This window comes from Leucoraja erinacea, unplaced genomic scaffold (assembly GCF_028641065.1).
Source record: "Leucoraja erinacea ecotype New England unplaced genomic scaffold, Leri_hhj_1 Leri_490S, whole genome shotgun sequence".
Lineage (NCBI taxonomy): Eukaryota > Metazoa > Chordata > Chondrichthyes > Rajiformes > Rajidae > Leucoraja > Leucoraja erinaceus.
In genome coordinates, this window is record NW_026576391.1 from 43,030 (window position 1) to 55,486 (window position 12,457).

The window sequence follows — 12,457 nt, forward strand, 5'->3', positions numbered from 1 at the left end:
TCCACTGGTTCTCCCCTATCCACGCTACTAGTTACATCCTCGAAAAATTCTATAAGATTCGTCAGACATGATTTACCTTTCGTAAATCCATGCTGACTTTGTCCAATGATTTCACCACTTTCTAAATGTGCTGCTATCCCATCTTTAATAACTGACTCTAGCAGTTTCCCCACTACCGATGTTAGGCTAACTGGTCTGTAATTCCCCGTTTTCTCTCTCCCTCCCTTCTTAAAAAGTGGGGTTACGTTTGCTACCCGCCAATCCTCTGGAACTACTCCAGAATCTAAGGAGTTTTGAAAGATTATTACTAATGCATCCACTATTTCTGGTGCTACTTCCTTAAGTACTCTGGGATGCAGCCTATCTGGCCCTGGGGATTTATCGGCCTTTAATCCATTCAATTTACCCAACACCACTTCCCGACTAACCTGGATTTCACTCAATTCCTCCACCTCCTTTGACCCGCGGGCCCCTGCTATTTCCGGCAGATCATTTATGTCTTCCTTAGTGAAGACGGAACCAAAGTAGTTATTGAATTGGTCCGCCATATCCTGGTTCCCCATGATCAACTCACCTGTTTCTGACTGCAAGGGACCTACATTTGTTTTAACTAATCTCTTTCTTTTCACATATCTATAAAAACTTTTGCAGTCAGTTTTTATGTTCACTGCCAGTTTTCTTTCATAATCCATTTTTCCTTTTCTAATTAAGCCCTTCGTCCTCCTCTGCTGGTCTCTGAATTTCTCCCAGTCCTCCGGTATGCTGCTTTTTCTGGCTAGTTTGTACGCATCATCCTTTGCTTTGATACTATCCCTGATTTCCCTTGTTATCCATGGATGCACTACCTTCCCTGATTTATTCTTTTGCCAAACTGGGATGAACAATTTTTGTAGTTCATCCATGCAGTCTTTAAATGCCTTCCATTGCATATCCACCGTCAACCCTTTTAGAATTAATTGCCAGTCAATCTTGGCCAATTCACGTCTCATACCCTCAAAGTTACCTTTCTTTAAGTTCAAAACCATTGTTTCTGAATTAACAATGTCACTCTCCATCCTAATGAAGAACTCAACCATATCATGGTCACTCTTGCCCAAGGGGCCACGCACAACAAGACTACTAACTAACCCTTCCTCATTACTCAATACCCAGTCTAAAATAGCCAGCTCTCTCGTTGGTTCCTCTACATGTTGGTTTAGATAACTATCCCGCATACATTCCAAGAAATCCTCTTCCTCAGCACCCCTGCCAGTTTGATTCACCCAATCTATATGTAGATTGAAGTCACCCATTATAACTGCTTTGCCTTTGTCGCAAGCATTTCTAATTTCCTGTTTGATGCCATCCCCAACTTCACTACTACTGTTAGGTGGCCTGTACACAACACCCACCAGCGTTTTCTGCCCCTTATTGTTTCGCAGCTCTACCCATACCGATTCCACATCCTCCAAACTAATGTCCTTCCTTTCCATTGCGTTAATCTCCTCTCTAACCAGCAACACTACCCCACCTCCTTTTCCTTTCTCTCTATCCCTCCTGAATATTGAATATCCCGGGATGTTCAGCTCCCAGCCTTGGTCACCCTGGAGCCATGTCTCCGTGATCCCAACTATATCATAATCATTAATGGCTATCTGCACGTTCAACTCATCCACCTTATTACGAATACTCCTTGCATTGAGACACAAAGCCTTCAGGCTTGTTTTTACAACGCTCTTACCCCTTATACAATTTTGTTGAAAAGTGGCCCTTTTTGATTTTTGCCCTGGTTTTGTCTGCCTGCCACTTTTACTTTTCACCTTGCTACCTATTGCTTCTACCTTCATTTTACACCCCCCTGCCCCTCTGCTCTTGTACCCATCCCCCTGCCACATTAGTTTAAATCCTCCCCGACAGCAGTAGCAAACACCCCCCCAAGGACATTGGTTCCATTCCAGCCCAGGTGCAGACCGTCCTGTTTGTACTGGTCCCACCTCCCCCAGAACTGGTTCCAATGCCCTAAAAAATTGAATCCCTCCCCCTTGCACCATTTTTCAAGCCACGTATTCATCTGACATTAAGGAGGGTGGAATCATTCTACCACAACTAGAAAGCAGCGCTGAAGTATTTTCTACTTCATTGGTGACCCTTGGACTATCCTTGATCGGACTTTACTGGCTTTACCTTGCCCGAAACATTATTCCCTTATCATGTATCTATAAATGTCTCAATTAGAATCATGGGTTGTCTTTCCACTGACTGGTTAGTACACGACAAAAGCTTGTCACTGTACTTCGGTACATGTGACATGTGGTCTGTTCCACCCGCCCAACCAGGAAGGCAAATTCAATGCTAGCATTTATATAAAGAGGACTGGAATACAAAAACAGAGATGTAATGCTGAGGCTGTATATGGCGCTGGTCAGGCCACACTTGGAGTACCGTGAGCAAATTTGGGACCCATATTTAAGGAAGGATGTGCTGGCTCTGGAGAGGGTCCAGCGGAAGTTTACAAGAATGATTCCAGGAATTAGTGGGTTAGCATTTGATGAGCACTTGACAGCCCTGGGCCTCTACACGCTGGAGTTTAGACAGTTGTGGGGGCACCACGTTGAAACATGCAGAATAATGAAAGGCAAAGATGGAGTGGATGTGGAGAGGATGTTTCACTGGCGGGAGTCTAGGACCAGAGGTCATCGCCTCAGAATTAGAGGGTGCTCTTTTAGAAAGGATGTGAGGAGGAACTTCATTAGTCAGAGGGTGGTGAATCTGTGGAACATATTGCCACAGAGGGCTGTGGGGACCAGGTCAGTGGATATTTTTAAGGCAGAGATAGACAAATTCTTGATTAGAATGGATGTCAAGGGTTATGGGGAGAAGGCAGGAAAATGGGATAAGAAGGGGCAGTGATCAGCCATGATTGAATGGCGGAGTAGACCCGATGGGGTGAATTACTTAATTCTACTCCTATAACTAGTGAACTTGAATCTCTGGTGGGACATCGCTGGGCTGTTGGGAGGCTTCCATTGGCTTCTTGCCACGAGACGGAGGATGCAGTGTGTCTCAGCTCTGTCCGATGCAGTAGGGATGAGGGCGGCGCCGTACCAAGGCAGGTCGCTGGGACTGTCCATCACTGTTGAGGAATGGCCGGGCTCTTCCTCAGTAGCGAAGTACACTTGCAGGATGACCACGGAGAGGAAGATGAGAAGCAACCTCTTGGCCAAGTCAGTCTGAGCAGGAAACAGCTTCCTCACCTGTAAAACAGAGAGAAGCAGATGTTATTGCAGATAGTATTGGTCTGATTTAACCTCTACTGATACGACACACAAGGCATTTTATCGTGATGCTTCACAGCCTGGTTTGGGAACAGCTCCATCCAAGTACACAATAAACTGCAGAGAGTTGTGGCCGCAGCCCAGACCACCACGCAAACCAACCTCTCTTGCATCAACACTTCACTCAAGGCCACCAGCATTACCAAGGATGAGTCTCACCCCGATCACTCCCTCTTCTCCCCTCTCCCATCTGGCAAGACGTACAGAAAGCATCATATGGGTTTTGACATTGTGGGCCACAGGGCATCCTCTTTGTTCAATGAGTACAATTATATGTTTTTCTTTGCATTCTCAGTGTCAAATCAATCGCTTACTAAGTCCCAGAGTAGCCTTTTTGAACAATACTGTACATTTATTTGAAGGCAGTCATGTTGGAGACAGCACATCAAGGGACATTTATAGATGCCAATTAACCTACACATTGGTGCAACTGGTCCACCCAAAGACCCGTTCGATCCTGACACCGGGTGCTGTCTATGTGGGGTTTGCACGTTCTCCCTGTGTCTGCATGGTTTTCCTCCGGGTTCTCCCAAAGACGTGCCGGTTTGGCGCCTCTCTCTGTACTGCCTGGGTGAGGTCTGTATTTTACCGGATTACATGCAAAATCAAAGAATTTCACCGTTCCTTGATACACGTGACAATAGAATATAATTGAATCATTGAGTTGAAGTCAAGTTTGCTCATGAGACTGTTAAATAAAATAACAGTGTTTGCTATAGAACGAATATTATTGTGCAGCCTAATATAATGAACAATTCACGATAGGAAACATGGATGTATTTAGTTTAAGGGAATGACATTTACCCGAATGATAGAAAAATTCATTCCTATAGCTATCGGGACTGTACCTTTAATTAATGCTTTAAAGATGTTAGCATGTAGTAAAAACAAGCTTTTGCAGTAATCCGGCAGAATGGATCACAAATCGGCCTTGCAGTAGCTGAGAGAACATAGATACGAACTGTTCTCATCCTTATGACATTCCATGATAATGCTATCATCCTGTATATGTGTTTCCAAACAATAAGATCTTATTTTTTACTTTGGCAGGTGATCTCCTCTCTATAAACTCCCTGCCTCCCTAACCTTCATTCATGTAATGGAAAATTACTAACCATGTGTTTTACGGTTGTTTATGAGTTTAAAGATATGTGTGAATTCAGTCAGAAATAGCACTGGCATTTGCTTGGGTCTTTCTCTCACCATGGTGACAATTAAAGCTATTGCAGAGATTTTCTGACCCTTTGATTTATTTGAGCATAAACATTCAGGTTATATCTTTAATAATGTTGCTGGTGTAGTGGGGAAAAATATTTCTAACATAATTGGCGCCCAACGTGGGGCCCCAATACCTCTGTTGCCTTCTTCCAGGAAACCAAGAGCGCTCACTTTAAGGATTTGTGGAAGGTGGGGGCAAAGTGACAGTGTCCAACATAAACCAGCCGAAATAAACCTGAATGTTCTGTAGGAGGGGCCCCTGGGTTGTAATTTGACTTTGTCGAACAATGATTTCCCGCTGACCTGTGTGGGACCTGGCAGGGAAAGAATTGTCTGGGACAAAATTCGGAGAATAGTGCGACGATTTCTCCAAACGGCGCGGCCGTAGGACAGAAGTCTGGGACTTCAAGAGTAAAGTGAGTCAAGTGCGACTTGACCACAGAAGCCGTAAGTACTAACAGGAAGGTGGGGAGTATGGGTTCGGCAAACTCAAAGGATTATGAAGGAGATGAAAAATGTATGTTTTTACAAAGTAAACGCAATTGTAAATACTTAGCTATGTGGAAACACAGATACGGGTTTAGTGGGAAGCTACTGGTTGATGATTGTTGTAAACTAATGTCTGCCATTGCAAGAGATGCCACTCAACAGCGGACAGACAAGGAGAAGTTGGGATACCAAGAGGCGAGAATCTGGCACGGCGTGGCCAGGACGTGAAAGGAAGGCCAGAAAGAGAAAAAGACGGAGGCACCCAGAAAGGAGACAATGAAATATTCTACCGATCACCGCCGGCTACGCCTGCACCACCATTTGGGATGGCAAGTGCCCCCCCCTCCATAAACAAGAGGAGGAGTGGGAGTGGCCTCGCCACCAGTGGGAGAAGGGGAAGTCCATGGGGCGCAGAATCTTCCACAACAACCAGGTTTGCAAAATCAGAGTGTCACCCAAACAGATAGGCCTTACAGCCCCTTTGTAGGTAATGTGGTAAATCTAGCCGATGGAGTAAGCTACCCCCTTAGTTCCATAACACCAAATTTAAATGGTCTTGATGGGGGAGGGATTTACCCTATGATTGCAATGCCAAATCCAGACGCCAACGTGGGTGGGACGATATATGTGTACCGTCCGTGGAACAACAAAGACGTAAAGGGCGGGTCCATGCTGAGGAAAACATAAAAAATAAGAAAACACCAAAAAAATGTTTATCTGGCGGACGTGGAGGAGATGGACGATAATATGGTCTCAGTATACTACCAACAAAGGGGAAACCCGAGGGGGCGAGGTAGAGGCCGAGGAAGGGGCAGGGGGGAAGAACCCCTAAAGGAAATGGATGTTTCGTATGTGGGAAACTCGACCATTGGGCTTGAGACTGCCCACAGGCGAAAAGGGTCCCGCAGAAGGGGGCGAGGAGGGAGACCCAAGACCCCGTGCCCGAGAACAAGCATGACTGACGGAAGTTAGTTAAGGGGGATGGGTAGAGATAGAGGACAAAGATTCCGATTCTGAATCCAATCATGACACACCCTCCGACTTCATGTATTGGATCTGGAATGTATATTGCATGTCTTGCAAGTCTTGCAAGATTTTGTGAAACCAACAATAAGTAGAATACCTGACTGAACCATTACAGTTCAAAGAACCCCTGTCCAACGACAAATGGGAAGAGCAGGTACTAGTGTCCGCCACATGTCCGGTAAACCTCTTGGGAATAGATGTTATGATGGGACTGAAAATAGGTGTCATGCCCAGGGCACAAGGAATGAGGGCGGTACGTCTAGCGCCAGGCAATGCAGACATAATGGTTCAAGAACGGGCAGGCGAACCCCAATATTATTACATCATAGACCTGGCAAAGAACGGACCGGTGGCAATAGGGGACAAATTGATTGGAGAAGTAAAGGGAAAAATTCCTCCGGAAACTATCTTACATAGACCTGGAGAATTGCATTGCACTATGTGGTTTAAATATACCATGGGGCCAGATAAAAATTATGAGAAAAAGTTCATGAAAGAACCATGTTCCACTGTGACACTGACTTACCTGTACTGGGACGAACAATGGGAACGCAGCCGCTGCTGTCAAATTGAGTAAACAGAATGATGAGTTATTCAGGGGATATCCCACCCGGCCACATACAAGATACAAGATACATTTAATTGTCATTTGGACCCCTTGAGGTCCAAACGAAATGCCGTTTCTGCAGCCATACATTACAAACACATAGACCCAATACACAACATAATTTACATAAACATCCATCACATCGCTGTGATGGAAGGCCAAATAAACTTATCTCTCCACTGCACACTCCCCCCCCCCCCATGTCAGAGTCAAAGTCAAAGCCCCCGGCTGGCGATGGCGATTGTCCCGCGGCCATTAAAGCCACGCCGGGTGATGCAAGGTCGCACACCAGGTCTTGGTGTTAGAGCCCCCGGCGTGCGCTCGCAGAGTCCCGCGGCCATTCCAAGCCGCGCGGGGCAGTGATGTAGGCCCCGCTCCAGGAGCTCTTCAACCCCGCAACTCGGGCGGGGGAAGTCGCCGTTGCGAGAGCCCTGAAACGCGGGCTCCCTCCAGGGACCCGCGGGCTCCCGGAGCCGTCGTCCGCCAGACCCGCAGTTGAAGCCACCGATCGGGCCGCAGCCCTCGGCTCTCCGGTCACAGCAGCAGCAGCAGCAGCAGCAGCGCTCCTCCACCGCTCCACCCGCTCCGGACTCGGCCAGCCCCGCGACGGTGACGGTGAGTCGTAGCACCAGAGTCCCCGGTCTCTTCCTGTTGGAGGCCGCTCCTCGTTGCGGCCCCAACGACAACGGAAACCCGACGAGAAAAGGTCGGGTCTCCCGTGCAGGAAGAGATTTAAAAAGTTTCTCCCCCCACCCCACCCTCGCCACCCCACCCCTGCCCCCCCACACACACACACCCCAACAAAAAAATAACAAAAACTACATAAAAACACAGACAGAAAATAAAAAAACGCGGACAGACTGCAGAGGCCGCTGCTGACCAGAGTCGCGCCGCCCACTCACATGTGTCAGTCCAAGAAACAAGGAGGGAGATGGAGATACTTGGGGGAGCTGGTGGCAAAAGGAGAAGCAGAACAGAAGTGGAAAGCTGTGGATGAAGGAAGCCAGGTGTTCCGAGGGGACGATACAAAAATATTCACCCGCACGCTGAATTGGACAACGAGGGGAATGAAAGGGCTCTACCTAACTGAAGGAAGGGGATGATTGGAAGGGGGACAATGGGTTCTGATCCTCACGGACCAAGAGGAGGAACTGATAGCACCCCTTCCGACGGAACTATGGTCGACAGGACCATCCGATGTGGAACTGATTAAAGGAGTCAGCCCTATACGAGTGACCCCACGAACGTCACACCGACCATACCAAAGACAATACCCCCTGAGAAAAGAGGCCATTGAGGGATTACGGCCAATATTCAAAGTACTAAGGGAAAAAGTGGTTATAATTCCTTGTGAAGATTCCCCGTGTAACACGCCCATGTTTCCACTGAGAAAAGTGACACCCTCCAACGGATGGAGGATAGTCCAGGACCTGCAGGCGGTAAATCGCGCAGTAATTCACAGGGCTCCATGCGTCCCAGACTCCAGCACCCTTTTAAGTGACATCCACCCCACTCATAAGTACTTCACCATTGTTGACTTGGCAAGTGCTTTCTTCTCCATTCCAGTACATCCCTAGTGCCAGTTCTGGTTCGCCTTCACGTTTGAGGGGAAGAGGTGAACATATACCAGATTGCCGCGGGGGTATACCAAGAGTCCGACCATTTTTTCTATGGCCATGGGCTCGAATCTGGAAAGATTCACACCCCCCTCCGAGAAAGTAAAATCCTACTATATGTGGACGACATCCTAGTTTGCTCTCCAACCCTAGAAGACTGTAAGGAAGATACCATACGTCTATTAGAGTTCCTGTCAGAACAAGGTCATAAAGTAAGCAAAGGAAAGTTGCAACTGTGTAAGGAAAAGCACCAAAGAATAAAAGCTGCTCAGACCTACATTATCTGTTCCCAGCAGTAGTAAAGTACATGGTCCCACCACCATTCACCATCCCAACGGGGTGGGGGGGTGGGGGGGGCTTCTCTAGGTGGAGTGAGGAAGGAAAGTTTTTGGGCAACTTGGGGAACTATGTAGCTACAGTAAAAATTTCCGAAGTCAAACCAGCTGCGGGCGCAAGTCCCCTGCTGGGATTAGACGTCAACCTTCTGACATAGAAACATAGAAATTAGGTGCAGGAGTAGGCCATTCGGCCCTTCCAGCCTGCACAACAGAAAGTTGGGAGGGCAGATGTATGGTGGTACTGTGGAGGTAGAATATTAAGAACAAAGCTAGCCCAGAACTGGAAGGGGACGTGCGCAATGACCCAGCTGATAACACCCTTCACCCTAGTTAACCCTAAGGAGGGGCGAAGGAAGAAAGGACCTGGGAGAGATGGGATCAGGGAAGAGGAATAAGCGGGAATTAATTAAAGGTTCATTTGAAGCGCACATCTACATTGACAAGATCGGGGTCCCTAGAGGGGTCCCAGATGAGTTCAAGGCCCGAAATCAGATAGCCGCTGGATTTGAGTCAGTCTTTTTCTGGTGGTCAACCACTAATAAGAATGTAGACTCGATCGACTATCTGTACTAGTATCAGCAGCGGTTCATTAACTATACAAGAGATGCCATAAAAGGAATGGCCGAACAATTGGATCGAACTAGCTTAATGGCCTGCCAAAATCGGATGGCCTTAGACATGTTATTAGCAAATACAGGAGGCATGTGTGTCATGTTTGGGCCATCGTGCTGCACCTTCATTCCAAATAACACTGCCCCAGATGGCTCAGTCTCCAGGGCCCTGGCTGGGTTAACAGCATTGGCATAGGAGCTGGCCGAGAACTCCGGGGTGGACACTTCATGGACAGGGTTCCTTGAAAACTGGTTTGGTAAATGGAAAAATATTGTCATTTCTCCATTAACATCCTTCATAGTGATTACATGAGTATTGACTGGATTGGGATGCTGTATCACCCCCTGTATTCGAGGGCTGGCTCAAAAACTAATAGAAACTGCCCTTACAAAGACAATGCAGATGGTATTCAAGGTGATTCCTCAGAAGGAGATTGAGGAAGAAGAAGTGGATATTGATCTAATAAATACCTTCATGGCCTGAACGGACCCCCGCTGATGAACAGATTGCATAAAGTCAGGAGAAAGTACAATGTCGTGAGTGAACCAGGGAAGTGTTCGGAACAGGGGAATTTTTGGGGGGAAATTGTCAATAATTTGTTGGGAAATTGTAAAAATAGGAGGAAAATGATAGAAAAATTCATTCCTACAGCTTTCGGGACTGTACCTTTAATTAATGCTTTAAAGATGTTAGCATGTAGTAGCTGAGAGAACATAGATAAGAACTGTTCTCATAACATTCCATGATAATGCTATCATCCTGTATATGTGTTTCCAAACAATAAGGTCTTATTTTTTTACTTTGGCAGGTGGTCTCCTCCCTATAAACTCCCTGCCTCCCTAACCTTCATTCATGTAATGGAATATTACTAACCATGTGTGTTACGGCTGTTTATGAGTACAGGTGCACAACATTTTATCCGAAAGCCTTGGGACCAGACACTTTTCGTAATTCGGAATTTTTCGGCTTTTGGAATGGTAGATTTTTAGCGTAGATTTTAATGGGTGGCTCAGTGGTAGAGTGCTCGGCTCATATCCGCTAGGTCGCGAGGTTGCGCCTCGATCCCGGCAGTTACTCGATCACGAGTTTGAGGCTTCAATGTAGTTTTTTTCTTGCAGAATAGGAGAGAATAGGGAGGGTTAGGCTGGGATCATTCTCTGCGAGATGATCTTAGTGCGGGAGACAAGTGTAGGAGAGGTGCACTGACTGTGTGGGCAGAACTTTGGAAGTGATTGCCCACCATTCTCAAAAGCCGCTGTGTCTCCCTGTCCCTGGGATAGCAGGGGGCAATCAAACAGCACAATACCCCCCTCCCCCTCCAACTCCAGAGTAACCCGCTCCCCTATGGGCCGCTACGGCGCAAGTGGCAGTTCGCCCACAGCCCGAGCTGCGACCCCTCATCCGCTACCCCAAGAACAAGACGTACCTTGCACACCATCAACTTCTGACCCTACGTGTTCCTCTGGAGTTGGAGCAGGGCTGGGCTGGAGTTGCTGATCTGGGATCTCCGTGCTTGCATTGGGCCTGGGGGTCGGTATCCCGATGAGGGGGCGTAGCTCGGGCTGTGGGCGAACTGCCACTTGTCGCTGTAGTGGCCCATCGGGGAGCGGCTTCTAGTGATCCTGATGTCTCCGGCCACCGCCCTGTACAGGAGCTGAGACTGGGAACTGTAACGCCCTTGCAGGTGAACAGGAGAGTGGGGGTGTTTGCAGTTGCAGAGGGAGAGGGCAAGGGCGGTACAGTTCCCAGTCTCAGCTCCTGTCCAGGGGGGTGGCCGGAGACGTCAGGACCAACAGGAATCCGCTCCCCGATGGGCCGCTACGGCGACAAGTGGCAGTTCGCCCACAGCCCGAGCTGCGCCCCCTCATCCGCAACCCGGGTTCCTCTGGAGTTGGAACGGGGTTGGGCTAGAGTTGCTGCTGGCTGTGGGTCTCTGGGATCTCCGTGCTTGCAGTGGGCCTGGTGGTCGGTGTCCCGTTGGTCCTGACGTCTCCGGTGACTGGCACTGACCTGCTGTCATCGCCGACGTGAAGACAGCGCAAAGCCCCCGCGCCGGTGCAATGGGCTGGAGAGAGGAGGGAAGGGGTCACACACATGTCCGGGAAGCAGAGGGGTGTCGGTGGGGTGAAACTGAAGGGAGAGACAATCTGCTGCTGCCTGCCCGCTGAGTTAAAATGTTCCCATGGTAGACTCACGATACACTGTGTATCGCTGCAGGTCAAGAGCCAGGAGCTATCCAGGACCACACTCACCCCAACAACAGTCTGTTTTCCCTGCTGCCCTCAGGGTACCGGCTGCTCAGGGCCAACACAGAGAGAATGAGGAGGAGTTTCTTTCCCCAGGCCATGAGACTGCTGAACGAGTACTGAGTGTGTCGCCCCCCCCCCCCCCCCCCAGCCCCCCAACGGCCAAACCCTGCCCACCATCCCACCAGCACCTGCACCCCTGCCCAAACCCCCCGCCCCGCCTTGCTACCATCAAACACACACACATGAAACTGAACTGGATGGAACACGCTGTCATCACAGGTGTTCCACGGCACTTGTCACTTTGCTTGTTATGCACTACTTGTTATGTGGTATATTTATGGGGTATGTGTTATATGTGGGTACTGTTTTATGTGGGTTATGTGGTATCTATGGGGTACATATTTATTATGTGTTATATGTGGGTATTGTTTCATGTGGGTTATGTGTAAGTGGGGAACCATGCACAACTGGACAGGCACTTAAGCATTTCACTACTGGTTATACATGTATAATTGAGTATGTGACCAATAAACCTTTATTATTATTATTATTATTATCCCTTCCTAGTGCCTCACCCCCGGGACCCCAACCCGCATTGCCAGAAACGACCCCCGACCCCACGTTGCTTGGGATGACCCGATCCTGACCCCATATTGCCAGGATACCATGACCTTTCTCGGTCACGCACCTATGAAAGCCTTCGCTGGCTCCAACAGCAGGAGCGAGAGAGCGGGCAGGACAGCGACGAGGCCACGCAAGGTGCCGGCACAGGCCCAGTCGGCAGCCTCGGGCCCTCGCCTGACGTGCTGCTAGCTGCGGGTTGGTCTTGCTATAGGGTGATTTCATGAAAGGTCACTGGAGCATAGATCCTGACCCATGTGACCACAAATTTTAACTGGAGGATACTCGTCACTTCCGGTACATGTTAGTGAATGGGAAAACACGCACTTTCACACCCGTTAAAAACATTGAAAACGGCCAGTTTTTG